At 33.2% G+C, this 2,642-nt stretch overlaps 1 long non-coding RNA gene across 1 annotated transcript; it reads left to right on the top strand.

Annotated features, from left to right (window-relative positions):
• The first annotated feature begins 2,141 nt into the window (after positions 1–2,141).
• LOC134259905 (uncharacterized) lies at positions 2,142–2,642 on the top strand. The gene is made up of 3 exons (XR_009990426.1): positions 2,142–2,232; positions 2,334–2,485; positions 2,587–2,642. It is a non-coding gene; the product is annotated as an uncharacterized LOC134259905 (long non-coding RNA).

Below are 2,642 nucleotides of genomic sequence, written 5' to 3'. Positions count from 1 at the left end.
TTGTAGAGGGCAACATGACATTCATTTAGTTATGTTAATTCAGTATATCGATGATGCAATGTATCCGATATATAAATAACTGTCCCACCTGTCTGTTTACGCGGTAACGAAACTCCCCTCCTCCGCGAAAGAGCGCACCAAGGGAGATAATCTCAAAACTTGCGTATTGCTTGACCTAACTTACATTTCCTGGATTATTGAGTGAACAGGTTTATTTTTTTTTAGAACATATGTTCAGTCTAAAGTAACTATGATATATCCCAAAATCACTCATCTGGAAAATCTAAATGCAAGCCTAATACTGTGCATCCTTAGATACATTAATTTTATCCAAATTTGGTTTGGATATACACAATCATATACTTTAGTTTATTAGTTTAATTTGAGACTTAATCTTACTTATAGACAAAGATATTCATTGAGATGAGCTAGAGCGTGTAATCTATGATTACCTATGTTTGTAACAGTTCGAAGTTTAATTAATATGGAGCATTGACAACACTTGCATGGATGTTCCATCTATGATGCACACTACAAGGCTTGCTCCATGTGCTGGAACTGACCTACCTTGGATTATTTGTTACATTTGGATTATGCTATATGAATTATTTAATATGATCTGTAGGCAAACTTCTGCTCCTATACACAAGATAAATTATGTTAGTGTGCAAGGAGAGTATATGTCAACATAAAAGTTACAAATCTTTTAAGAGTAATATTTAAAAGTAAATATACTTATTTTATATATTGCTTGTGATTTGAGATATGATCAGATAGCATGTTAGATGACAAAAAATACTTTTGTTTTGCATATTAACAATATTTTTTCTATCTTTCACAAATATAAAACCATAAGGCTTAAAATAAAAATATCTTTGTAGTTGCATACCGACCCACTGAATTGCACATGAAACAAAACTGTTTTGCAATCTTGTATTGCAGTTTACATGTAATTTTTTTTTTTAAGTTTCATGTTTATGAGGTTTTGAAATTCTTTCATTTTTTTTTTTTTATTTTTTTAAACAGAAGATTTAACAAATTAAAGCTTGTTATTTTTTACCTTTAAAAAAAAATCAAAAAACTAAAATTTAAAAATATAAACGTACCTTCTGATTTGCGCACACTTTAAATTAAAATTCAGCAACAACTGCAAACAAAAAATTTTCAAGCTTAATTGGGCTAATGCACAGAATAATAAAATAACAGTCTTACACATGCTACTTAAATTTTGACTTCAAATTTCGCACAATTTGGCCCCGTGGGAATCCGAGTTAGAATAGGTCCTCAGTACCCCCTTGCTTGTTGTAAAAGGCGTCTAAATGGGCTGGGAAACCATGTAAACCAAGGCCTCATTTCACAGCAGGTGTGGCACAATAAAGATCCCTCTCTGCTCAAAGGATGCAGGTGCCGATCATAGGCCTAAATTTGCAGCCCTCCACCAGCAATGGTGAGGTCTCCATATCAGTGAAATGTTCAAGAGAGGGGCGTTAAACAATAAATCAATCCATCCCACACAATCTGAAGTACCCCCAGTGCACGTTTATTTTTTAAAATCGGGAAATCGAATCATTTTATCTCAATGTTTCTTTAAACTCTTCTACTTTAACAGTGCTGTGGTTTTGATATCAATTAAGTTAAATCATCCAACCCTGGTACTTTGTATTATGCATGATAACATATGGGAGTGTAAATTTTCAATGTCCAGTTTATCATAGGAAAAGTAATCTTGCATATTATTTTCTTTGTAGTGTGCAAAAAGATACATACGTTCATTTCTAAAAATCCAGTCGTTTTGAAAGACTATGACTTCAAAGAAAAAGTGAAAAAAATCCGCATCAAAGTGATAAATCTGAGAAGGCAGAACAGGCAGAGATACTTCAAGTACATGAAGAAGATACAGCATAATTAAATGCATTGGACAAAACCAGATTGCCCATTCAAATTGATGATTTGATTTGAATCAAGTGAAAGGTTTGAAAAATGAATACCGTAAATCTGGAAATTTTTAAATTGATTTATTTTTGCGAATTCTGGTCAAAAATCTGTTGATTAGATATCACACTTTGAAATTTGGCAAACTGTCACTGGTGCTAAAAATGAAAATCACTGAGGATGTTCATATCAGGTTATGTATATTTTTGAAAGAAGGCCATTTGCAACAGAGAGTGGAACTTTCGCCAACCCACAATCTGGAGGCTTTGAGGTCATTTGAAGGACACATCATTTCCCGCAGTAAGAATTCTTTTGTGGGTGGACAGTAGTTTAATTTCAATGCACATTAATAAAAAGAGTATGTTTTTCAATGTTAAGTGTAATGAATGTTGTAATTTCAGACCCATGAAATGATGTTCAGCTGTTGTGATCTCTGAATACTTGTTGAATTAACCTGTTTCAAAAAGAGGCCCTTTGCAACAGAGAGTGGAACTTTCGCCAACCCACAATCTGGAGGCTTTGAGGTCATTTGAAGGACACATCATTTCCCGCAGTAAGAATTCTTTTGTGGGTGGACAGCAGTTTAAGTTTAATGTACATTAATAAACAGATTATTGTTTTCAATGTCAAGTGTAATGAATGTTCTAATTTCAGACCCATGAAATGATGTACAGCTGTTGTGTGTTGAATCATCTTGCTTGAATAATTGA

The sequence above is a fragment of the Saccostrea cucullata genome, unplaced genomic scaffold, assembly GCF_032062105.1.
Source record: "Saccostrea cucullata isolate Sc308-1 unplaced genomic scaffold, CSIRO_AGI_Scuc_v1 ctg19486, whole genome shotgun sequence".
Classification (NCBI taxonomy): Eukaryota; Metazoa; Mollusca; class Bivalvia; order Ostreida; family Ostreidae; genus Saccostrea; species Saccostrea cuccullata.
The sequence above is the reverse complement of the archived record's forward strand: the minus strand, read 5'-3'. Positions and strand labels throughout refer to the sequence as shown.